Below are 27,120 nucleotides of genomic sequence, written 5' to 3'. Positions count from 1 at the left end.
TCCATGCTTTGACACATCATTTCAATACTGCACTCAAAGCTTATATAATTGATTGGAATTTAAGAGGGTGGGGTGGTGGTGGTCACCATCAAAAAATGGAATCTTTCTCTTGGGTAGAGCAGAGAGAGCATGTAACTGCATTAATGATGAAGCTATCTCATCTTGTCTTGGTGTCGCTAGGTGTATGTTACTTTGTCCACCAGGATTTCTAATACTCGCCGGGTGTGCCTTGTATGACCTTCTAGAAGATTACATTTGGCTCCCATTTCTGCCCAGTCATTGGGGTTTGAGATCTGGCTCCTCGCATCAACCTGAATAATTCTGAATCTTGCACATCTCACACCCATGACTCTGACTTTGCCCTGTGCCTTAAGCTGCCTGGTTCATGACTAAGCAGGTCCTGTGGTTCTATCATTGGCTCAACCCTATACCCAGACTTGATTATTTCAGGACCAAGCATGACCTATGACCTGTAGCACTGGGCTCAGTTTGGGTATTCAATATTTTTCTTTTTATGAAGTCCTTCCTCAAAACTTAATTCTTGTGATAATTTACTTTGAGCACCTCATAACACTAAGGTTTCTAATTGCATGTCAGTTCCAGTTAGCTTGGCTTCGCGGACGAAGATTTATGGAGGGGGTAAAAGTCCACGTCAGCTGCAGGCTCGTTTGTGGCTGACAAGTCCGATGCGGGACAGGTTGGTTGGGGTTGGTTGGTTGGTTGGGGTTGGGTGTTGGGTTTTTCCTCCTTTGCCTTTTGTCAGTGAGGTGGGATCTGCGGTCTTCTTCAAAGGAGGTTGCTGCCCGCCAAACTGTGAGGCGCCAAGATGCACGGTTTGAGGCGATATCAGCCCACTGGCGGTGGTCAATGTGGCAGGCACCAAGAGATTTCTTTAGGCAGTCCTTGTACCTTTTCTTTGGTGCACCTCTGTCACGGTGGCCAGTGGAGAGCTCGCCATATAACACGATCTTGGGAAGGCGATGGTCCTCCATTCTGGAGACGTGACCCACCCAGCGCAGCTGGATCTTCAGCAGCGTGGACTCGATGCTGTCGACCTCTGCCATCTCGAGTACTTCGACGTTAGGGATGAAAGCGCTCCAATGGATGTTGAGGATGGAGCAGAGACAACGCTGGTGGAAGCGTTCTAGGAGCCGTAGGTGATGCCGGTAGAGGACCCATGATTCGGAGCCGAACAGGAGTGTGGGTATGACAACGGCTCTGTATACGCTTATCTTTGTGAGGTTTTTCAGTTGGTTGTTTTTCCAGACTCTTTTGTGTAGTCTTCCAAATGCGCTATTTGCCTTGGCGAGTCTGTTGTCTATCTCATTGTCGATCCTTGCATCTGATGAAATGGTGCAGCCGAGATAGGTAAACTGGTTGATCGTTTTGAGTTTTGTGTGCCCGATGGAGATGTGGGGGTGCTGGTGGTCATGGTGGGGAGCTGGCTGATGGAGGACCTCAGTTTTCTTCAGGCTGACTTCCAGGCCAAACATTTTGGCAGTTTCCGCAAAGCAGGACGTCAAGCGCTGAAGAGCTGGCTCTGAATGGGCAACTAAAGCGGCATCGTCTGCAAAGAGTAGTTGCCCATTCAGAATTGCATCTGACCCGGCCTCATTAACAGCAATCTTTTTTCATCCAGTTCCTGTTGCTTTTTTTGCCTTTTTAGCTGCATTTCCTCTATTTTTGGCTGCTCCTCCTGTAGCTCATCTTCTCTTCGACACTGCACCCTCTGCAGCTCCTCTTCTCTTTGTCACTGCACACTCTGCAGCTCCTCTTCTCTTCATCACTGCACCTCCTGCAGCTCTTCTTCTCGTCATCACTGCACCCTCTGCAGCTCCTCTTTTCTTCGTCACTGCTCCTCCTGCAGCTTCTCTTCTCTGCATCACTGCTCCTCCTGCAGATCCACTTCTCTCCGTAACTGCTGCTCCTGCAGCTCCACTTCTCTTTGTCACTGCTCCTCCTGCAGCTCCTCTTCTCTTCGTCACTGCTCCTCCTGCAGCTCCTCTTCTCTTCATCACTGCTCCTCTTCCCTTCGTCACAGCTCCTCCTGCCGCTCCACTACTCTTCTTCACTGCACCTCCTGCAGCTCCTCTTCTCACTGTCACTGCTCCTCCTGCAGCTCCTTTTCTCTTCATCACTGCTCCTCCTGCAGCTCTTCTTCTCTTTGTCACTGCTCCTCCTGCAGCTCCTCTTCTCTTCATCACTGCTCCTCCTGTATCTCCTCTTCTCCGTCACTGCTCCTCTTCCCTTCGTCACAGCTCCTCCTGCCGCTCCACTACTCTTCTTCACTGCACCTCCTGCAGCTCCTCTTCTCACTGTCACTGCTCCTCCTGCAGCTCCTTTTCTCTTCATCACTGCTCCTCCTGCAGCTCTTCTTCTCTTTGTCACTGCTCCTCCTGCAGCTCCTCTTCTCTTCATCACTGCTCCTCCTGTATCTCCTCTTCTCCGTCACTGCTCCTCTTCCCTTCATCACAGCTCCTCCTGCCGCTCCACTACTCTTCTTCACTGCACCTCCTGCAGCTCCTCTTCTCACCTTCACTGCTCCTCCTGCAGCTCCTTTTCTCTTCATCACTGCACCTCCTGCAGCTGCTCTTCTCTCCATCACTGCTCCTCCTGCAACTCCTCTTCTCTTCATCACTACTCCTCCTGCAGCTCTTCTTCTCTTTGTCACTGCTCCTCCTGCAGCTCCTCTTCTCTTCATCACTGCTCCTCCTGTATCTCCTCTTCTCTTCGTCACTGCACTTCCTGCAGCTCCTCCACTTGGTCGCTGCTCCTTCTGCAGCTCCTCTTCTCTCAGTCATTGCTCCTCCTGCAGTTCCTCTTCTCTCAATCACTGCACCTCCTGCAGCTGCTCTTTTCTCCATCACTGCTCCTTCTGCAACTCCTCTTCTCTTCATCACTGCTCCTCCTGCAGCTCTTCTTCTCTTCATCACTGCTCCTCCTGTATCTTCTTCTCTTCATCACTGCTCCTCTTCCCTTGTCACAGCTCCTCCTGCCGCTCCACTACTCTTCTTCACTGCACCTCCTGCAGCTCCTCTTCTCACCATCACTGCACCTCCTGCAGCTGTTCTTCTCACCATCACTGCTCCTCCTGCAACTCCTCTTCTGTTCATCACTGCTCCTCCTGCAGCTCTTCTTCTCTTTGTCACTGCTTCTCCTGCAGCTCCTCTTCTCTTCATCACTGCTCCTCCTGTAACTCCTCTTCTCTTCGTCACTGCACCTCCTGCAGCTCCTCCACTTGGTCGCTGCTCCTCCTGCAGCTCTTCTTCTCTCAGTCATTGCTCCTCCTGCAGTTCCTCTTCTCTCAATCACTGCACCTCCTATAGCTCTTCTTCTCTCCATCACTGCTCCTCCTGCAGCTCCTTTTCTCTTCATCGCTGCTCCTCCTGCAGCTCCTCCACTTTGTCGTTGCTCCACCTGCAGCTCCTCTTCTCCTCATCGCTGCTCCTCCTGCAGCTCCTCTTCTCTTCCTCACTGCACCTCCTGCAACTCCTCATGTCTTCATCCACTGCACCTCCTGTAGCTCCTCTTCCTGTTGTTGCCCTCCTCCCGCATCATACTTACCCGCTCCTCCTTATCTTCTAAGTCATTACTTTTCCCACTTTAAGAGCTGCTGCATCTTTACACATGTGGATGTAGTACTCAAAACTCTAGAGGTTGATCTCAGACTTCTCTTACTTCACTTGCTTCCCGTATTCGACACATTAATTTAGGTCCTGTACATCACATGTTGCCTTAACTTCTGTCCCTTTCTCCATTTTGTGGTGTAGCTTCACCCATTATCTTGTGGCTGATCTCAGTTTCTATTAATGATTTTTGGGGTCATTCTGTTGGATGTGCATCCCTAACAACTGTAATTTCTTCTTATCTAGATCCTCCCTCAATCTTGCTTGAAGAGTCGCTTTGTTCCTATTTGTCTCTAATTGCTGACTTTCCAATCCTTCGATAAGTTCCTTTTTCTTCATCTTGTCGGCACATAGCTCCTTAGCAGCTACAGCAGCTGCTTCTTCCATTCAGTCCATCGTCACACTCAGACACCAAACATGCACAATCATACCAAAGTTATAGCAGTCCTCAGAGGCCAAGTGGCAATTTCACCAAACTGTGTTCTAATTTGTAATAAATTTCCATCAAGGGTTTTTGCTTCTTCAGTGGCCTTGCTGTGGCTGATGTTTGTTCCTCTTTTATCAATCTGCTCTAAACAGACCCCAATCAATCTAGTTTTCTCTTCCAAATCCAATTTCTGACTTTATATGTCTGTAATTCCATTTTATATTGACTAACGAGTCAATAGTCCAAATTCTTTTCACTAAATTTTGTGACTATCTTCCTTTATAATCGCTCGAACTGCATGGAGACCCTGTTGTTTCGACTTATTGAATAAAAAGTCTGTTTTAAAGTAGCATTGAGTTTTTCCACTGTTTATTAGAACTTTATGTTTTAAGAACTTTAATGAAACAATTAAACTATACTTCAAACAGACAATAAAATGTTAATCCATTAATACATACAAAAGAACAGTCAAAATAATTATCTGGATCCTCTTCATGGCCCCTGGTTCTAAACAATAAATTTAAAACTAAAAGAAAATCTCTCTAAGATGATGGAAAACCCAGCTATAACCTTGGGTTGAAGTCTGTGACCATGGAAACACTCTTCGAGCATCCCAGAAACATAATCTGCTTGTAAGAAATTAACCCTTACAGATGGCATCAATATTAACCTCCAATTATTGATAAACCTCTCCCTAATCCCCTCCTACTCTAATATATTTTTTATTTTCCTTCTATTTCTCCTATCCATTATCCACACCTTCATTCCTCTAGCTCCTCTCCACTCCCCTTCCTACCATAATTTACAGAGCACCTTGCTCAGTCATTTGCTCCCGGCCCCTATCAGCGCCCTGCACCCTTCCTACCTTCCTCCACCCACCGGCATTCACGTATCACCTGTAATCCTATCCACTTACCCACTCACCTTCTTATACCAGTGTTTGCCCAATCTAAGGCAGATCTGAAGAAGGGCTCAGGCCTGAAAAATTGGCTGCCTATTGCTTTCCATGGATGCTACGTGACTTGCTGAGTTACCCCTGAACTTTTGTTTTGAACTCTGCAACTTCAGGTAACTTGATTTTTGCACTTTATCAGTCTCCCATCTCAGTCCTGCTGGGCATTTTGCAACTCCTACATGTTTTTGTCTCTGTTCTCCCATTCTACTTGGTCATTCCTGTGGCTTCCTCCCCTCCACCCTTTCTGCAGTTCAACAAGCTTCTTTGATCTCCTTTCCAGTTCTGACCAAACATCTCTGACCTAAACCACTAACTGTTTCCCTTTCTGCCAATGCAGCCTGACCAGCTGAATGTTCACTATATTTTTCACATTTTACTTTAGATTTCCAGTGTCTACAGCTTTTTAAAAAAAATTCTTGCTCTCCATCCTTCATAATATATTTCCACTAATTCAACAAAATTCTGTTTTATGAGATACTTATCAAAATCCTTCTGAAAATCCATGCACATTATATTACAATTTACTGGGTTGCACTTGTACCTTTAATGATGATTTCCTTGAATATTCTGCAAAATCATAGCACAACATTCATTTCCAGAATTCTCCTGCATTTCCCTGATAAGAGTTTAGCCATGTAAATAGATATACAGAAGGTAACATATTTAATAAGATTTCAAGCTTCCTGGCTGTTACAAAAGTAAGGCTAATGGGCCTAAAATCGCCTGATATTGCCTTATCAACTTCCTTAAAAATTAGTACTATGTCAGCATCTTCTCTATCAAAGAGAACTGTTCTCAAATACAGTCAGCTTTTATTGAAACAAGCAGAGAACTTGTACAGCTGCTTCCATCCCCTGAAGGCTCCTCAATAGGCTACCATCTGGAGAGACCCACTGATGACATTAAGTTAGTTTAGCTTTTCTCATGTGATTTCATCATATCATTGGACCTCACAGTCTCGGTGCACATTTATCATAGCGGTTAGTGCAATGCAGTTACAGTGCCAGTGATCGGAATGGGGGTTCTGTAAGGAGTTTGCACATTCTGCCCATGTCTGCGTGGAGTTTCCCCCGAGGCTCTGGTTTTCTCCCATCCTCCAAAATGTACTGGGTATTGTGTAATGTACTGGAGGTTAATTGGGTATAACTCTTCCACATGGGCTCAGGAGCCAAAATGGCCTGTTACCGTGCTCTATGTCTAAATTTTAAAAAAAATAATTCATCTCAACATCAGGCATGTGACACTGCCAGGTGAGCAAAGTCTTTGAGAATAAAGGCCAATGCATTTCACATTCCCATTCAACTTTGCAAATGCTAATGGTGTTATGTGACATAAGAAGAGGACCTCTATTTATCTTTTATTTCTTGCTCTGTTTAAGTTTATTTATCTAAATATCTAGTACAGTGAGAAGGCTTATTTTGCAATCAGGCTAAAAGAAGATTTATCTTTGAAATGTTTCCTGGACCTGTACTCACTTCATGCAACTTGTTATCAAAGAAAAGTCTGAACACATTTAGTAGTAATCCAGATATATTGCTTTTCACTACTAAACTCATCATTCTTGCAACAATTATAATAGCAAAAGATGCCTATAATTTTGAAAAGTCTCCCTTCAGATTTTAGTTTTCAGATTTATTATCAGAGAACTCTTACAAGCCCAGAGGCCCCCCAAAACCCAGCAGCAATACAAATTCACCAAGACAAGTGGTTACTTAAACAAAAATTGCTTTTAATTTTCTTTAAACATAAAAACAGGATCAAACTATAACTTATCACTATTAACTTATCTTAACCTAACATAACCCCCTTCTAATTCTAAGCACGTGTTTATATAATGTGCATATATCAGAAAAGTTCTCTGTTTCACAGTGCAATCATTCACTTCTCACTCTTCCAAGTTCACAGGTATCAGGCAATTCTCATACTGTGCACAGAATTTAATGTTTATGAATCTTCACCTGGCTCTGGTGCTTGAAGTTAAATGGTTACCACTCAGGAAGGTTCTTGTTGGTTTCAGCAAAAGAATTGTTGCTCGTTTGACACACACAAACTGATTTCCTCCAATCAGTCATTTCAGTATCTTGCCAAAGAAACTTGCCCCATTGTGGATTTTCCAAATGATAACCTATTCTTCCAGGTCAGAACCAAGTTCCTCTTGTTTCCCTTATTTCAGGAGAAACACTCTAACCAGTAATTTTCTCTTGTAAAGACTGTAAGGAGTTTGAACAGGCTGAACCCAGAACTTATAACCCATCTTCAAAATGGAGTTTCCAACAAGCCTGCCAGCTTGCCATGTTGTAGCCTCAAAATCTGTTACAGAACTGATTTCTCTCTCTCTCTCTCTCTCTCTCTCTCTCTCTCTCTCTCTCTCTCTCTCTCAGAGAAATCCTGTTTGTTTATTTTCTCTCTCTTTCTGTGTAAAAACCAAAACTTCTTGCAGGGCTCCAAACTAATCTTTGAAGAATCTTATCAGCATCTGCCTGTACATTGTTCCATTTGCACCTACTTCTGAAGTTCCTTCCAAAGCAGTTACATTTTTTTTTTGCAAAGCCACTGGTGCCTGAATATCTGGCTTCTGCAAAGCTCTTGCATTTTAAATGAGATGTCAAATGTAAGTATCTGTTTATAAAGTGACCTACACTAAAGCCCCCACATACTATCTCTTTTAAAGACACATTGTAACAGTACACATATGGCATCATATGGAACCCTGAGATTCCTTTATCCTGTGCACACAGAAGAATTACCACTAATTGGTAGTGCAAAAAATAAATTCTACACAGTGTAAAACATGTAAACAAACAAAATAATTGTAAACAGATAACAAAAGTAAACAAACTGACAATAATACAGAGACAACAAAAAGAAAATCAATAAAATGCACAAGAGTCTTTAAATGAGACCCTGAATTTGTCGTTGTGGTGTCTGATGTTATTGTGGAGGGGTAGCAGCTGTTTTTGAACCTGCTGGTGTGAGTCTTGTGGCATCTATACACCTTTCCTGATGGCAGCAGTGCAGGTGTTTGATGAATCCTGTTGCTCTTCAATGACAGCATTCCCTATAGATGTACTCAAGAGTGGGGAGGGTTTTCCCTGTGGTGTCTTGGGCTGCGTCCACTCCCTTTTGGAGGGCTTTATGTACAGGGGTATTGGTGTTCTCATACCAGACCATGATGTAACTGGTTAGCACACTTTCCACCACACCTCTGTAGAAATTTGCCAGGGTTTCTGATGTCATACCAAACCTCTGCAAACTCCTGAGGAAGTAGAGACATTGACATGCTTTCTTCACCTTGCCTTTGGTGTGTTTGTTCCAGGAAAGATCCTCCAAGATACTGACCAAAGAACTTAAATTTTCTCACCCTTTCCACCTCTGATCGCCCAGTGATCATTTCATTGTATACCATTGGCTTTCCTTTCATTAAGTCAATATTCAGAAGCTTCTTAGTTTTGGTCACATTGAGTTCAACGTTGTTGTTGGTGCATCTTTCAGCCAAGGTTTCAATCTTCATCCTGCGTGATGACTCATCCCTTTCCTTCATACAACCCACGGCCATGGTTCATCAGCAAATTGGTAGATGGTGTTGTTGTTGTACCGAGCCACCCAGTCGTAGGAGTAATATGAATAGAGCATAAGGGCTAAGAATGCAGTCCTGTGGTGGTCCAGTACTGACAGAGTTTGTGGAGGAGAACTTCTTACCGATCCTCACTGATTGTGGTCTAGAGGTGAGAAAATCCATGAACCAATTACACTGTGGGATGTTAACTCCCAGGTCTTGCAGACTGCTGATCAGTCTTGAGGGGACGATGCTGTTAAATGCTGAACTGCAATCGATAAAGAGCATCCTGATGTATGCATCTTTGCTGTCCAGGTGTTCCAGGGCTTAGTGTAGGGCCAATGAGATGGCATCTGCTGTAGACCTGTTACTATGATAGACAAATTGGAATGTATCCATGTCACTGCACAGACAGGAGCTGATATGCTTCCACACCAGCCTTTCAAAACAATTCACCACTGTTGATGTTAGTGGTACTGGACAATAGTCAAGGGAGATTATTAAACTCCTCTTGGCAACTCATATAGGAACATAGGAACATAGGAAGTAGAAACAGGAGTAGGCCGAAAATGGCCCATCGAGCCTGCTCCGCCATTCAATACGATCATGGCTGATCTAATTTATGACCTAACTCCACCTACCTGCCTTCTCCCCATATCCCCTAATTCCTCTATCATGTAAAAATGTATCTAACCAAATTTTAAATATGTTTAATGAGGCAGCCTCAACCACTTCCCTTGTTAGAATATTCCAAACATTCACTACTCTCTGGGAAAAATTATTTTTCCTCATCTCTGTCCTAAATCTACTCCCCCGAATCTTGAGACTGTGTCCTCTCGTTTTAGTTTCCCCGGCCAGCTCAAAAAACCTTCCTACATCTATCCTATCCATACCCTTCATAATCCTATATGCTTCTATAAGATCTCCTCTCATTCTTCTGAACTCGAGCGAATACAATCCTAGACGATTTAATCTTTCATCATAAGTCAACCCCTTCATCCCAGGGATCAACCTAGTAAACCTCCTCTGGACCATCTCCAAAGCCAGTATATCCTTCCTCAAATATGGTGACCAGAACTGGACACAGTACTCCAGGTGCGGTCTCACCAGTACCTTATACAGTTGCAACATTACCTCCCTACTCCTGAATTCAATTCTTCTAGCGATGAAGGCCAACATTCCATTTGCCTTCTTAATTACCTGCTGCACCTGCAACCTAACTTTTTGCGATTCATGCACAAGCACTCCCAAGACCCTCTGCACAACAGTATGCTGTAGTTTTTCACCCTTTAAATAATATTCAGCTCTTTTATTTTTCTTGCCAAAGTGGATAACCGCAAACTTACTAACATTGTACTCCATCTGCCAGACCTTTGCCCACTCATCCAGCTTAACTATATCCCTCTGCAGACTTTCCACATCCTCATTACAATTTGCTCTTCCACTCAATTTGGTGTCATCCACAAGTCATCAATGTAAATGATGAACAGTTGTGGGCCTAATACTGACCCCTGCGTCACCCCACTTAACACACTCTGCCAACCTGAAAAACTCCCATTTATCCCAACTCTCTGCCTCCTGTCAGACAACCAATTTTCAATCCAGGTCAATATACTTCCCCGGACTCCACTTTCCTGTAATTTACTGAGAAGTCTCTTGTGCGGCACCTTATCAAACGCTTTCTGGAAATACAAATATACAACATCAACCTGTTCCCCTCTATCCAATGCACCCATTATATCCTCAAAGAATCCTAACAAGTTTGTCAAACAAGATCTTCCCTTTCTAAAACCATGCTGCGTCTGCCTGATTGAACCCTTATGTTCCAAAAGTTTCACTATTTCATCTTTAATGACGGCTTCAAGCATTTTTCCAACTACAGACGTCAAGCTAATTGGCCGATAATTTCCAGTCTTCTGCCTACATCCCTTCTTAAAAAGTGGCGTGACATTTGCTGTCTTCCAGTCTGCGGGGACATGCCCAGAATCCAAGGAATTTTGGTATATGACCACCAATGCATCAACTATAACTTCTGCCATTTCCTTCAGAACCCTTGGATGCATATCATCAGGACTAGTCCCATTAGTTTCTCCATCACTACTTCCTTTGTAACAACTATTTTATCAAGGCCCTCCCCAACATTCGCGCCCTTAACTACGCACTTGGGCATGCTGGATGTGTCTTCCACCGTGAAGACTGACACAAAATATTTGTTTAATGCCTTAGCCATTTCCTCATTTTTTTGCTACCAGTTTTCCTTTCTCATCCTCCAAGGGTCCTATGTTAACTCTGGCCACCCTCTTCCGTTTTATATACTTATAAAATTTTTTGCTCTCTGTTTTTATATTTTGTGCCAATTTACTTTCATAATCCTTTTTCCCATTTCTTATTACCCACTTTGTAACCCCTTGTTGTCTCTTAAAGTTTTCCCAATCTTCCAGTTTCCCACTGCTCTTTGCAGCTTTGCACTTGCGCCTTCAATTTTATACTCTCCTTTATTTCCTTTGTTAACCACGGTTGAGTTTTCCCTCTCTTGCTGCCCTTTTTCGTGACCGGAATATATTTTTGTTGAGCATTACAAAATATTTCTTTGAAAATCTTCCACTGTTCCTCAACTGCTTCCAGTCCAATCTGCCCACTTCCTCCCTCATCCTATGGTAGTCACCCCTGTTTAAGCATAATATATTAGTTTTAGATCTAATTATTTCCCCTTCCATCTGAATGAGAAATTCAATCATTCTATGATCGCTATTTCCCAGATGGTCTCTGACTATTACACCATTTACTCTACCTATCTCATTGCACAACACTAGATCCAGGAGAGCATTTTCTCTTGTGGGTTCCTTCACATGCTGCTCAAGAAAGCTATCGCGGATGCATTCTATGAAGTCCTCTTCCAGACACCCACGACCAACTTGATTTTCCCAATCTATGTGGAAGATAAAGTCCCCCATGACTACTGCCGTATCATTATTACATGCCTCACTTATCTCTATTTATTTCCTGTGCCACTAAACTATTGTTATTTGGTGGGCGATAGATAACACCCACCAATAATTTTTTCCCTTTGTTATTCTTTATCTCTACCCAAATGGACTCAACATTATGCTCTTTAGATCTTATATCATCCCTCACTACTGCCTGGAGCTCATCTTTGATTAAGAGTGCAACTCCACCTCCCTTACCATCCTGTCTATCTCTTTGCACCACCTGATACCCTTGAAAGTTTAATTCCCATTTAGGGTCACCTTGTAGCAATTTTTCCGTGATGGCTACCAAATCATAGGCATGGGTACCGATTTGCGCCTCAAGTTCACTAACCTTATTTCTAATACTGCGGGCATTCAGATAAAGTGCCCTTATGCTCTTTGTCCTTTTAATATCTAGTGACTTCTGTAACCTTTGTTTTTATTTTTCTGCCCACTATTTTTCTTTGTAATTTTCTTAAGACTATCATTGACCCAAGAACTCACTGCACCATCTGATTCTTTACTTTCTCCTCCCAACATTACTTTTCCTATTTTACTTTTCCTGGCCATTACTTTATCTTCCCTACCCTTTTCCCTATCACTCTGGTTCCCATACCCCTGCCAAATTAGTTTAAACCTTGCCTCACTGCTGTATCAAACATACTTGCCAAAATGTTGACACCTTTTGGATTTAGGTGCAACCCGTCACTCTTGTAAAGATCATGCCTTCCCCAAAAGAGATCCCAATGATCCAAGAAGCGAAATCCTTGCCTTGTACATCAGCACCTCAGCCATGCGTTCATTTTCCTTATCCTTACATTCTTTTCATCACTTGCATTTGGAACAGGTAGTAATCCCAAGATCACCACCCTAGCATTCCTGTCTTTCAGCTTTCGTCCCACCTCACTGTAATCCCTTTTCATTACCTCCTCCCTTTTCTTGTCAATGTCGTTTGTACCCACATGTACTAAGACATCAGGCTGCTCTCCCTCTCCTCTCAGAATATTTTGGACCCGATTTGTGATATCTCGTACCCTTGCACCAGGGAGGCAGCACACCATGCGGGTAAACTTATCTGGCTCACAGAACCTCCTGTCTGTACCCCTGACAATGGAGTCCCCAGTAACTACTGATTGACACCTGTTTGAAACAGGTGCATACCACGGCTTAATAGATTGAGATATTGATGATATCTGTGAATACCTTGGTAGGTGGTCAGCACAGATTTTTAATACTTGGCCATGTATTCCATCTGAGCCAGATGCTTTCTTCGGATTCACTCTCCTGAAGGCTGCACGCAATTCATCCTCAGATATGTACACGATGAGATCATCATGGGACATTGGGTGCGTAGGGGTGTGGAGGGGTTGTCAAATCGGGCAAAAATGGCATTGATTTCCTCTGGGAGAGAAGTTTTGCCGTCTGCTACTTTATCAGATTTGGTTTTATAACAAGTTGTGGTATTTAGGCCCAGATACAGCTGTCTGGTGTCCCTTATTGTTTTAATTTTCATCTGGAATCTCTACTTCACCTGGAAGATAGCTTTTTGCAAGTCATACCTGCTCTCAGGTATGGATTTGGCTCTCAGCAGGTTCTGGATTTAATTGTTCATTCAGGGCTTCTGGTTGGAGAAAACCCTGAATTATTTCATGGGGACACCCTCACCCACAGATGTTTTGATAAAATGAGTGACAGCCTCAGTGTAATCATTCAGATTCTTAGCAGATGCCATTAACACCGCCCAATCTGCTGAATCGAGGAAGTTCTGTAACCATTCTGTGACCACCTTCTAGCTGTCCTGACCTCTGGAGCCTTTCGTTTTTGGTTCTGTCTGTATGAAGGCAGAAGAAGCACAGCCAGATGATCAGACTTGCTAAAGGGAAGAATGGTAGGCCTTCCTTATCTTGGTGAAGCAGTAATCAAGTATACTTGGTTGTGGGAGTTAGGCCGAGTTTTCTTTACAAAGGCCTGGTTAAAGCTGCTGACTAAAATTTGTAATACATCGGGCTGGGCCATCTCTTGTTTCTTCTTCTTTCTTTGGCTTGGCTTCACGGACGAAGATTTATGGAGGGGTATGTCCATGTCTGCTGCAGGCTCGTTGGTGACTGACAAGTCCGATGCGGGACAGGCAGGCACGGTTGCAGCGGTTGCAAGGGAAAATTGGTTGGTTGGGATTGGGTGTTGGCTTTTTCCTCCTTTGTCTTTTGTCAGTGAGGTGGGCTCTGCGGTCTTCTTCAAAGGAGGTTGCAGCCCGCTGAACTGTGAGGCACCAAGATGCACGGTTGGAAGCCATATCAGCCCACTGGTGGTGGTCAATGTGGCAGGCACCAAGAGATTTCTTTAAGCAGTCCTTGTACCTCTTCTTTGGTGCACCTCTGTCTCACTATATATCACAATCTTGGGAAGGCGATGGTCCTCCATTCTGGAGACGTGACCCACCCAGCACAGTATGGTCTTCAGCAGCGTGGATTCGATGCTTGCGGATTCTGCCAGCTCGAGTACTTCGATGTTGGTGATGAAGTCATTCCAATGAATGTTGAGGATGGAGCGGAGACACTTTTGTTTACTGACTACATAATGCAGCTCCACAAGTACCTGCTGCTAATCAGCATCAGGATGGATGTAAACTCTGGTGAGAATCACTGATGAGAACTTTCGGGATAGATAATGTTTCAACCAAAGTCATATATAGATTGCTTTTATATTTTAGCACTGGTAATAAGTCACTTCTTCTTCATCCCCTTTTCCATTTTACCTTCTTTCTTTCCCAAATATTGTACCCAATCTGCCCTGAGAAACCAATATTTTACTAATTGACATGTGCAAGCAGAGTTACAAAACTGCAGATGCTTTTTAGACCAAATGCTGACCACTGTAATTGGAGATAGAAGTTGGAACTAGGCAACGTTAAGGACATCCTGTTCCACAATTATGGGCTAAATTGGTTTTTAAATGCACTGACATGACTGTAACGGCGCATGATTAACTTGCGCAATAAAATCTGCTCCAAATTTTATTTGCCAAATCTATTTTTATATTGTTTAGCAAACTTAACGAACATTGACTCACATTGACATAACATATGTTTGTTGTCTTTTGGTTTATATACTTAGTTCACTGGACATTATTAAGCTGCTTGTGTAACATTTTATCCTGAAAGGAAATGAATAATTTAAAGGGTACAGGCAGTTGATTTTCTGATTACCTAGCTCACACATTATATATTTATACAAATTCAGTCCTAATATTAATTAAAAAACTGTAATGATGTACATCAGCAAATTACAAAATTAAGCCTTGATTGCCATAGATGCTGCTTGTATCTTTTGCCCGATGACTCATATCTTTTATATATTATTGAAATTCTACTGAGATAGCAGCTATCAAACTTAGATTTTCCACCCAAACAGTAAAATCAAAAGGGAACTTCCCCTCCTACTATTCCACATGATCAAGACCATCAAAATTCATTAAATTCTCAGTAGAATTCTGGCAAGTACTTGACTGAAAGTCACTGTATAAAATACAAATTGTTGTTGTTGTTTTCTGGAACATTGTATAGTTATCTTTGTAAAAGGTGAACTGCTTGCTCTTCTGTCTCATTCTTTCAAGAGAAGCAAAGTTCTCTCACAAGCATCTGGACAAGTACTGTTATTTGACTTATTAAGGCATAGTCAGCTACTGAGCAGATGCTGTTAAATGGGATTAGTAAAGATGGGTATTTCATGTCGTAGTGGTGAGGGTTGAGATAACAGATTCAAAGGGTTCAAGTAATTACAACCCTGGACACGTGTTAGTACCAAAATGCGAATTTTATTTGCAACTAGAACAAACAAGGAACCAGAAGTAAAATCTCCATGCGCAAACTGATCTCACTGACATGCAAGTTCAGTCATCCACAAATATATCGAGAATGTATTTAGATTATTAAAGTTAGAACATTCAGCACCTGCCATCCTTCGATATACAGGCATGGCACATGGATTAAAGAAACTATCTGGCTACAGATTCAAATACACAATTTAAACTGCATGAACCACAGTGGTTTCCCACATGCATGCCACAATTGAGCCCTCAGCAATTACAATTAGTCCTTGAACTCTGCCCAGCAATCACAACCAGGAGCAGGGTCAGGGTATGATCAAGAACAGCAGGATTCATTAGATTCTCGCTACAACTCTGGCAGGGACTTGACTGAAAGACACTGTATAAAATTCAAATTGTAGTTGCTGATATCTGGAACATTTTATAGGATGACATGGTTGCCGTAGTGGTTAGGACTTGACCTGGGTTAAAATCCCACACTGTCTGTAAGGAGTTTGTACATTCTCTCCCTGTCTGCCTGGGTTTTCTCTGGGGGGGTTCCAGTTTCATCCCACCTTTCAAAAACTTACCAGAGGTGTATATTAATTGGGCTGCTGGACTCATAGGGCCGAATTGGTCTATTATACTGCTGTATATCATTTTTAAAATTAAACACAAAGAGAGAGTTAAATTTGTGCTGCTTTTTATTTTCCTGGGGCTAGAGGCTGGTACAGGTAATGAGTCAAGTGACTTCAGCTCAGGAGGTAACCAAATGGAAGGTGTCTTTTTCCGGGTCTGATTTTGATCAACAAGGAGAAATGACCTTCAACCAGTGAGGCATTTCCTGTTTGGCCATTGAGGTAATCTCCTGTATTACAGGTGTTTGACATGGTCTAGTGGGCTGAAGGGATTGTTTCAGTCATGAAGCCATGCAGCATTGAACAGTCCCTATGGCCCAACTTGTCAACATTGAGAAAGTTGGCATACTGAACTAGTCCAATCTGCTTACTTTTGGACCATTCCCTTCTGACCCCTTCCGACCTTATAGTATATGTCTCTAAAACCAAAGGGCTCTAAAACCAGAGGTTAGGCTGAGGACTCCTATTGTTTGAAGTTCAGATGTTCGACTCATTTGGTACCTTATGTTGAATTTGGATCTAATGTCATAAGAAGAATATTTCCATCTGCAGCATAGAAGAAGCTACAGAGAAGGAAGAATGGGCTGTACAGGACATCAAATGAAAATCACAAAATCTCTTGCATAATTAATCAAAACAATCTTCATTACTTAAACCCCATTACGTAATGAAGATGATTGAAGATTGCATGGGGTCTGAAAAAGGGAGCTGATGCCTCATAGCACCAGTGACCTGCATTTTATGCTGATAACTCAGGTGGAGTTTGCATGTTTTAATCATGATCTTTGGGTTTTCTCAGGGCATCCAGGTTTTCCTTCTCCTTCTAAAGACATGTAAGTTTGTTGGTTAATTGGCCCTGGTTTGCGGTTGAGTGATGGAATCTCAGGGGAAAGGTATTGCTAATTGATGGGAATCTGGATAAAATGGATTACAAGAGAATTAGTTGCAAAATAAAAATGGTCTGATGAGAGTTAGGAGGGATGCAATGGGCTGAATAGCATCCTTCCAAATGAAAAATATAAAATCTCTTCAAAAGGCATTCAGGAGTCATTTCTAAAATGTGCCTGGACAATTGACAAAATGGCAACTCTGAGAGTAGCAGCTTCATTGTACAGGCATGATCTCACAGGGACCTTCCTAATTCTGGTGGCGACAAAAACAGAGGTCACAGTGAGTGCAATCTCTGTTCAGATGTTCAGGTCGTGGGTTGTCAAATTTCACAATCTAATCTCATGTTAAACCATTTTTACACTATGTACAAAGTGTGACATATGCACATGACACAGTGAATTCCTATTGACTTGCTCTGTATGATGTTATAAGAATGATGAGATGCAGCCTTCCCTATCTCCTTCCTCCATTCTGATCACAGAACAAAGTGCTAATGCTCTTTTCTTTCTTCTTTGGCTTGGCTTCACGGACGAAGACATATGGAGGGGTAATGTCCACGTCAGCTGCAGGCTCGTTTGTGGCTGACAAGTCCGATGCGGGACAGGCAGGCACGGTTGCAGCGTTTGCAAGGGAAAATTGGTGGGTTGGGGTTGGGTGTTGGGTTTTTCCTCCTTTGTCTTTTGTCAGTGAGGTGGGCTCTGCGGTCTTCTTCAAAGGAGGTTGCTGCCCGCCGAACTGTGAGGCGCCAAGATGCATGGTTTGAGGCGATATCAGCCCACTGGTGGTGGTCAATGTGGCAGGCACCAAGAGATTTCTTTAGGCAGTCCTTGTACCTCTTCTTTGGTGCTCCTCTGTCTCGGTGGCCAGTGGAGAGCTCGCCATATAACACGATCTTGGGAAGGAGATGGTCCTCCATTCTGGAGACGTGACCTACCCAGCGCAGTTTGATCTTCAGCAGTGTGGATTCGATGCTGTCGGCCTCTGCCATCTCGAGTACTTCGATGTTGGAGATGAAGTCGCTCCAATGAATGTTGAGGATGGAGCAGAGACAATGCTGGTGGAAGCGTTCTAGGAGCCGTAGGTGATGCCGGTAGGGGATCCATGATTCGGAGCCAAACAGGAGTGTGGGTATGAAAACAATATTCCTACAAGATAAAAGCTCCATTAAACTAACAAGTAAAAGAAATATCTATATTTAACTATTTGGCAAAAAAATCCATTAAAATGTAAGAATATTACTGCAAATTAGCATAAGCAAATAGGTTGGCTCATTTAGCTGATTTAATATTGACCTTGCCATTTGGTAATGACAATGCCCATTCCATTCCTAGCTTAACTCATTTGCTAATGTTTCTTCTCCACATAATATTTCAAAGGATTATGGTTTGCATCTCTTACTGAGAAATGCAATGTTCTGAAAGGGATTGATAAAAGCAGATGCCAAGAGAATGCTTTCTCCACCTAGAGATACAAGAGCCAATGGCTCAGTATGGGGTCTGCTGAACAATGGACAGATCAAATGCACATTTGGTGACTGTACTGCAGACCATTTTCAATGAACAAGTACAAATCATTCCCTTCCAGTTAGATGTCATTTTAATTCTGAATGAATGGGCTTCATCAGTGTTCTAATGAAGCTTGAGTAATATCTTCTCATCTGTCATGTTATCAAGTATGCAGGCCTTCTGCAGTCAACATTATTTCAAACCATTTTCAGATAATCAGGTTTTAAAACCATAAGATATAGAAGCAGAAGTAAGCCATTCGGCCATTGATTTTGATCCGTCATTCCATCATGAGCTAATCCATTCTCCCACTCAGTCCCACTCCTCTGTATTCTTTTCATAGCCTTTGATGCCCTGATTATTCAGATACATAGAGATCCCAGCATTAAATACACCCAATGATTTGACCTTCAAAGTCATCTGTGTTAGCGAATTTCAAAGGTTCGCCACTTGCTGTCTGAAGAAATTCCTCTGCTTCTCTATTTTAAATGGACACCCTTCAATTCTGAAGTTGTGCCCACTTGTCCTAGACTCCCCTTCCATGGGAAACAAGTATGCCGCATCTACTCTGTCCAGTCCCTTTCAATATTCAAAATGCTTCTATGAGTTCCACCTCATTCTTCTGAACTCCATAGAATACAGTCCAAGTGGCCTCGTATGTGAATCCATTCATTCCAGGAATCATTCTTGTGAATATTCTATGAAACCTCTTAATTGCCAGCACATCCTTTCTTGCATAGAGCCAAAATCTGTACCCCATACTTTAAGTGAAGCCTCACCAGTACCTGATAAAACCTCAACATCACATCCCTGCTCTTATATTCTATTCCTCTAGATATAAATGTCAACATTGCATTCACCTTCTTCACCACTGACTCAACCTGGAGGTTAACCTTTAGGGTAGTGGTCCTTAACTTTTTTCTTTCCACTCACATACCACTTTAAGTATTCCCTCTGCCATAGGTATTCTGTGATTCTCAACCTTCCCTTCCCACTCACATACCATCTTCAGCACCCCTTACTAATCACAGAGCACCGATGACATCGGGCACACATGTCAACCTCAAGCCCGCGGGCCAAATTTGGCCCGTGATATAATTATATTTGGCCCGCAAGATCATATCAAATATGTATTAGAGCTGGCCCGCTGGCCGCCGTGCCAGTATAGCACATACACAACTAATACTACAAATCCCAGAATGCTTTGCAAATGCGTTGGCGCCGGCCCCTCAGCCCGCTAATCGCCCCCACCTCCTCTCTTTACTTTCATTAGCATCTGCGACCTGTCGCCCAACTCACACGTAATAAACCCCTTATGAAAAATGGCCAAACGAAAGACAGAAAACAGGACCTTTCAAGACAGGTGGGAGGCAGACTATATGTTCATCATTTTAAAAGTCAAACCTGTTTGTCATTGAAGCAAGTTGTTATTTTTTTGACTTGTTGGCTTGTGAAAAAAAATACATTTAAAAGGAGCTTAAAGGCTATAGAGAAATATTATTTATTGAATATTTTATTTCTCATTTGTTAATGCTTCTTCTGGAAAGAGTTTAACCAAAACTATTATTAAACATTTATTTTAATAAGAAAAAGTTTAACATTACATATGTTGAAAGAAGAGAAAACATGCAGATGCTGTTGAAAATTTTCAATAAATATTTAGTTTGGCCCACGACTTAGTCCAAGTTTTTAATTTTGGCCCTCTGTGAATTTGAGTTTGACACCCCTGACATAGGGATTACTTGCAGTGCTATGTGAGTGGAAATAAAAAGTTGGATAACCACTGCTTTAGGGTATCCTGCATGATGACTCCCTGTGCTTCTCCAAATTTTGAAATTTCTCTCCATTATAGTCTGCCCTTTTATTCCTTCTTCCAAAGTGCATGACCATACACTTTCCAACATTGTATTTGACTTGCCACTCCTTTGCCTATTCTCCTAATCTATCTATATCTCACTGCAGCCTTTTTGTTTCCTCATCACCATCCTACCCTTCACCTTACTTTGTGTTATCTGCAATCTTAGCCACAAAGCCATTTATTCTGCAATCCGAGCCATTAACATACAATGTAATAAGAAGTGACCCTAATATCGACCCCTGCAGAACACCACTGAGAGCCAATGAGAATAACATCACTTTATTCCCTCTCTGTTTCATGCTTATCAGCCAATGGTCGACCCATGCTGGAATCTTCCCTGTAATTCCACGGGCTTTCACCTTAATAAGTAGCCTCATGTGCGGCACCTTGTCAAACATTTTGAAAATTCAAATATATGACATCAGCTGTATTTCCCTTATCTAGCCTGCTTGTGGTTCCCTCAAAAAATTGCAGTAGGCTTATCAGGCAAGATTTTCTCTTAAAGAAACCATGCTGACTTTGGTCTGTGTTGTTATACACCTCCATGTACTCCATAAAATCATCCTTTTTTTAATATTATTTTATTTTTCACACTATGAACCATATTAACCAAAATACACACAAACATTTCCCTCTTGAATATACACAGTGTCATTTTCTCCCCTTTTTAGGTATGTTGCTTTTTGTGATTTTATTTAATACCTGATTTAGATCTTCCCAAAACTTTTCCACTTTCTCACAAGCCCAAATTGCATGTACTGTTGTTCCCCTTTCCTTCTTACAGCAAAAACATCTATCTGATACTGTTGGGTCCCATTTATTTAACTTTTGGGGCATGATGTTTAGCCTGTGTAACCAATTATATTTTATCATGCGTAACCTTGTGTTTATTGTATTTCTCATAGTTCCGGAGCATAGCTTTTCCCATATTTCATTTTTTATCTTTATGTTTATAACTTGTTCCCACTTTTGTTTGGGTTTACAGCTTATTTCATCATTCTCTTTCTCTTGCAGCTTGATGTACATGTTTGTTATAAATCTTTTTATTATCGTTGTTTCTGTAATCACATATTCTGGTAAGCGCAGCCTGCTTCCCAATTTGTCCTTTAAGTAGGTTTTCAGTTGGTGGTATGCAAACATTGTACCGTGAGTTATTCCATATTTGTACTTCATTTGTTCAAAAGGTAATAAATTATTTCCCAAAAAACAATTTTCTATTCTTTTAATCCATTTTCTCTCCTATTCTCAAATTCATCCTTAATAATTGACTCAACAACTTCCCAACCACCAACGTTGGGCTAACGGGTCGATCATTTCCTTTCTGCTGCCTCCTTTTCTAAAGACCAGATGGACTTTTCCAATTTTCCTGTCCCCCAGAAGCATGAGCCTTGAAAGATAATTACTAATGCCTTCACAATCTCCACAGCTATTTTTTTGGCAAATAAATGATGCATTCTATCTAGTCCGGGAGACTTCTCTACCCTTATACCTTTCAGTTTCCCAAGCACCTTCTCTCTGTTGATCATGACTGCATTCAACACACTTCCCGGACACCCTTGAAAGTCAGGTATACTAATAATGTCTAATGTCTTCTCCAATGAAGACTCATGCAAAATACTCATACAGTTCCTCTTCCATCTCCTTGTCTCCCAATTTCTCCAGCATCATTTTCTATTTGTCCTACATCTACTCATGCCTCTTCTTTACTCTGAATGGATAAAAACATAATCAGCAGAATCTTCATTGTCTAAATTCAATTTTACTGAAAACCCGAACAACCGGCAAAAAAAATTATCAAGGAAATAAATAAATATTAGATTTTAGAATAAGAATAAATAAAATTTAAATTAAAAATTTTTAAATTATAAAAGTAAATATTTTCCGAACCAGCATGCAACATCTTGGTGAAGATGGGAGCACACATTGAGCCAGCGGAGGGCCCCAGTCTTGCCCCACCAGCAGGAGCTGTTAGAATAAAGTTTGAATAAAGTTGCGACTCTACCAAAGTTTCTCCCTATCCCTACCTAATATCAATCTTTATCTTTATTAGGAAGACTTTCTCTGTAAACTTGGAGGAGGGTGGGTTAATTATGATCATGGCACAGTTAGTGTGGCGGCTAGTGTAACATTGTTAAAGTGTCAGCACTTGGGATTGAACTTAAATTTTGTAAGTTATGGGAATTACCTGATTAATGTACATAATTAAATACTACAATACTGTTTTTTTTTTACAAATTGCTTTACATTTTTAACTGTCTTTTGTCTTTTAAACTGTGATTTCTTAAGGCAAGTGCATTTGTTAGGCATTGTAAAAGTATGTTTTGGTCAAGTGGAAAATTTGCAAATGTAGCATCTGCGATACCTGTAAATACCAGATAATGGAGATTCTACTGTACTTAAAAAAAAAAGCTTTATGTATCCAGCTATCCAGTTCTTGTTAGTGGAAATAGTAGTTTTTCTGGTCAACACTGATGCTCCTGATGTCCTGAGTACTTCTGGCTTTTTCTGCTTCCTTTCCCGAACCTCAAACATAATTTTTCTATAAGGAACTGGCCATGAATGAGTATAAATTTCCTTATCTAGGATGTAGATAGTTGGATTGTCTACCTCAGATGGCATGAATGCTCAATCACTGAATGAACAGGTTTTTTTTGGACTGAGAGAATCACAGAATATTGAGATCAGTTGGAAAAGAGGAATTAAGGGGTCTGCATCAACCATAATATTGAATAGCAGAGTTGATTATGGCCATTTCCTCTTCCAAAATCTCCTTAACAATTGTTTTTGACTAATGTATTCTAATATTTCCACAAATATTTAACTGCACTGCATTTCTAGCTAAGATTTGCACTTGAGTCTCTGGGTTAAAATATAAAGCATCAAGTCACTGGGTCAAAGAGAGGGGTGCTACTGACTGAATCATGAATGAGAAAGCCGAACATACTTATGCAAGGACAGATATGGCTACTGGAAACATACACCATATGCTAGGTGCTGAATAAATGTTGGTAAACCAGAAAATTGGCAGATGCTGGGGTTCAATGTTGTACACAAAAGTACTGAAGAAACTCAGTAGTTCAAGCAGCAGCATCTATAGAAAGTTAAAGGCAGTCAATGTTTCAGGCCTGAGATCTTCATCAGGAATGCTGAAAATCTGGCAAAGCTTGAATAAAAATGGTGTGGGAGGTTGGAGGGTCAGGAAGGGGCAGGAGCATTAGCGAGCGAGGTAAGGGTTAATGGATGAACACCGTGCTCCTCCCTGTTTCCTCTTTAACCGCCCCCCACCCCCATGCTTTTATATTCAGGCATCTCCCTGATTTTCAATATTCCTGATAAAGGCTCGAAACATCGACTACCTTTTACTTCCTGTGGATGCTGCGTGACCTGCTGAGTTTCTCCAGCACCTTGCACTTCTGTGCACTGCTGAATAAATGTTGAGTGGAACCAATAAATAAGAAGAGAATTCTCTTTGGCTGGATTCTCCTCTTTCATGTTCATTTATGTAATTACCTGGCTCAGTGAACTTCTTGGATAGTTATTCGATGGGAAAAGAGCTTGGTGCAGGTCATTGATGCATGAAGTAGGGACAAGATCCAAGACATCTATTGATACTCTCTGACATGATTGTATCCAAGGTCTGCACACTATGGTCGAAACACATTTGTTACAATTGGTATTTCATGCAGTCTTTCCATTTAAGAAGATATCCTCATACATCAACACATTCCTATTTGAGCTGGTATCTTTCATTTTCTTAGCAAGCATTTACAGTGTGATTGTAAGCCCTATAGTACTTTGTTGGTTTTCTTATGCACCTCCAGCAATGAATGCTGGTAAAACCCAAAAAAGTACATAGTGGGGGTGGCTCTGAGAATAGAGTTGAATTGGAAAGCCTTTAACTTTGCCTCAGAATGTTTTATCTAATCTGGTCTATTGCAATGACTGTACATTTGGCAGGTGGTCAAGTTTCGTATTCACTTGCCCTTAGGCAAGATAGACAATGTCACGAACACTAATAACTGTAATCAATATTAGTGTGGTGTTTAACTGCTAGGAGAGACTGTTTTCATCCTTTGTTTTCCACCAAGCTTATATTAAAATATATGCTCTTTGTAGTACCCATAATTCATGAATATGTAAACTTCAATAATTTTAAATATTTAAACATATTTTAATATTCAGATGGATCAGTGCAGAACATATGAAAAGGTACATTTATATCATAGTTTACTCATATAAGTAACGTACTGTGGGAGAAAAGTCAAATTATTTGTTATAATTTTGGATATCTTTAAACTTAATGGACCTATTCATATTCAGCTTTTGTTTTGCCTGTGGTCCATGAGATGAAAAAAGAGTTTATTATCATATACATAAATACCATCTATTGATGCAATGCCATTCTTGCTTGCTGCAGCAACCCAGGACTGGGTATCACACAAATGATAAGTTTAAATTAAATTTAACAGAATGCACCAGAGGAGAAAATATTGTAACAGGTCTAAGGATAGATAAATATCCAGAGTTGCTGTAGTTCAAAAAACAGGGATATTGCAGGATCTTTGACTGTCCTGGAATAATATTATGGTTGGGGTCATATAGTGATGTTCAAGCCTAATAGCAGATGGAACTAAAACTGTTCTTGAACCTAAAGGAGTCGGACTTCAGGCTTTTGCAGCTTTGTATAGAAGTCACAGTGAGAAGAGGTTGTGACCAGGGTGATGGGGGTCAATAATGATGTTGGCTGCCTTCTTGAGGCAGTACTTCACGTGGAGAACCATTAGCAAAATGTACTATGCTGAGGTGAGAGATGCACCCCTCCGCACCAACTATGACTGGTGTATGTAGTGCAAACCAATTGTTTTGAAAGACTTTGACTAAAAAGATAGGTAATTTATTTTTCTTTTAACTAATTGATAGAATTTCCAAATGTTTTAGGACATTTTTTTTCAATTCTTAAACCTATTTGAATTATTTTAAAACATCTATTTAAGAAATATACAAAGAGTTCCAAGCTTTCAAATGACCATAAGGGAGTTCCATTTGTAGGGGATCTGAATCTGATTCCTAAGGTCTAGCTTGCTGTTTGCAACAAGTTCCATCTCACTGGAGCAAGCTTCAACCAGATGTTCAGTTCACAAAGTCTCATACATCTGAAGAGAGTATGAACATGGGAATGTGAATGAAATCATATTATGAAAACATACAAAATTATGAAAGGAATAGATATGATTGAAGGGGGAACATTATTTCCTCTGGTAGGTGAGACTAGTCACTAGGTCTAGGGGACATAGCCTAAAGATTCAGAAGAGTAGATTTAAGACAGAGATAATGAGGAATGGCATCTCCCAATGAAAGGGGGGGGGGGGGGGTAAATGGAACTGAGATCAGTCATGATCTTATTGAATGGTCGAGCAGACTCAATGGGCCAAATGGCCTCCTCCTCCTCCTATTTCTTTTGGTCTTATTATAATTGATGCAGCCCTGTTGATCATTTAATGCATTTCCGTTTCATGTAATTTTTGTCACTGAAAGCAGAAATAGAAAATTCTGGTATATTCTCCCCTTTGTAATTTTCCATTCAAACAATTACCAGGTGCTTTTAGACATTGAAAAACTCCATTTGAAATTTATCAACCCTATGTTGCCCAAAAATGTTAGAGTTAGTGAGCAAATAAGAGCATGATGTTGACAATCTTCACAATTAATAGAAAATCTTTGAGACCCATACCATCAATACACGTTTACAAAATGACCTTGAATACCTTTTAATTTTACATGCTTGTCTCCATTGCTTCATAGTTTCAGATATGTCAATACATTACAGCACACATCCTTTTTCTTGTCATTAAACACCTTTAAGTGATTCAATGTAGATATCTTGCACTTTCCTTTTGTACAGTTCTAAAAATATAATGCAGCACTTGAAATGTAAATACATTTAGTCTTCAGTTTCAATGTCCATGTCCACTAAGAACTATTAAAACAAATGGAAAATTCAATCAGCACTTATTCTCTCTAATCTAAATGCATGAGTCAGAATATTTCTTTACAATAGACTACATTACTTTCTACTTTCTCATTGCAGCCATGCACTATTTACTTCCAGTATCTAATCATAAGGTCATAGGAGCATTGTTGCCAGTACAAGGGCTGGAGCATGAAAAAAGAATCTAGTCCACAAGACCTTCAATATAGGGAAATAAGATATAAATTGTACATGTGCTCATTTAAATTTAATTTAAACAAAGTATTTGAGGAAATTTTACATTTGGATAACCTCCCACCATTTTATAAATGAAAATCTTTGGGAAAAAGAACATCTCCAATCATTTTTTTTCTCAGGAATCTGACATTCTCTCCCTTAAAGGGCTCAGCCAGTTAAGATATCCAGAGTGACAGGACCATTTGTTTTCTTAGTTAAAGATATGAAGAGTGTAGAGAAAAGGTGGGTAAAATGCTGCCAAATATGTTTATCCCCAAACTCCAGGAATTTGGCCTTAGCACTTCCCTATGCGATTAGATCCACAACTTCCCATCCTGCAGCCGCAATCAGTGATGTTTCATGACAACATATCCTCCGCCATCATTCTCAACACCAGGGCATGACAAGGCTATGTACTCAGCCCTCTATTATACTCCCGTGACTGTGTGGCTAAACACCATTCCAACTTATCTATAAATTTGTGGATGACACTACAATTGTACAAAAGATCTCAAACAACTACAAATTGAAATGTAAAAGAGAAATGGAACTAGTGTATTGTTGTCAGATCAACAATCTTTCCCTCAGTGTAAGCAAGATTAAGAAGATGGTCATAAACATCCAGGAGAGGAGTGGATCTCACTCACCAGTCCACATCCATGGTGCTGAGGTGAAGATAGTAGGCA

The 27,120-nt window shown here is 41.1% G+C and overlaps 1 long non-coding RNA gene across 1 annotated transcript; it reads right to left on the bottom strand.

Annotated features, from left to right (window-relative positions):
• Positions 1–17,925: 17,925 nt before the first annotated feature.
• LOC138756133 (uncharacterized) lies at positions 17,926–26,119 on the bottom strand. The gene is made up of 3 exons (XR_011352783.1): positions 25,995–26,119; positions 23,740–23,873; positions 17,926–18,011 (listed from the first exon to the last, which is right to left on the bottom strand). It is a non-coding gene; the product is annotated as an uncharacterized lncRNA (long non-coding RNA).
• Positions 26,120–27,120: the final 1,001 nt, after the last annotated feature.

This window comes from Narcine bancroftii, chromosome 3 (genome assembly GCF_036971445.1).
Source record: "Narcine bancroftii isolate sNarBan1 chromosome 3, sNarBan1.hap1, whole genome shotgun sequence".
Lineage (NCBI taxonomy): Eukaryota > Metazoa > Chordata > Chondrichthyes > Torpediniformes > Narcinidae > Narcine > Narcine bancroftii.
The sequence above is the reverse complement of the archived record's forward strand: the minus strand, read 5'-3'. Positions and strand labels throughout refer to the sequence as shown.